Below are 213 nucleotides of genomic sequence, written 5' to 3' on the forward strand. Positions count from 1 at the left end.
GTTTGGATTGGGATCGGAAGGACGCTAGTATGTCGCTCAAGGATTATATGAATTTTAAGTAATTAGTTTGATGGGTGCGATCATACCAGCACTAATGCACCGGATCCCATCAGAACTCCGCAGTTAAGCGTGCTTGGGCGAGAGGAGTACTAGGATGGGAGACCTCCTGGGAAGTCCTCGTGTTGCACCCCTCGTTTTTGTTTTTTCCGCCTT

At 48.4% G+C, this 213-nt stretch overlaps 1 non-coding gene across 1 annotated transcript; it reads left to right on the forward strand.

Annotated features, from left to right (window-relative positions):
- The first annotated feature begins 72 nt into the window (after positions 1 to 72).
- Positions 73 to 191, forward strand: LOC118346039. Its single transcript, XR_004799450.1, has one exon. It is a non-coding gene; the product is annotated as a 5S ribosomal RNA (ribosomal RNA).
- Positions 192 to 213: the final 22 nt, after the last annotated feature.

Source organism: Juglans regia, unplaced genomic scaffold (assembly GCF_001411555.2).
Source record: "Juglans regia cultivar Chandler unplaced genomic scaffold, Walnut 2.0 Scaffold_6357, whole genome shotgun sequence".
Taxonomy (NCBI): Eukaryota; Viridiplantae; Streptophyta; class Magnoliopsida; order Fagales; family Juglandaceae; genus Juglans; species Juglans regia.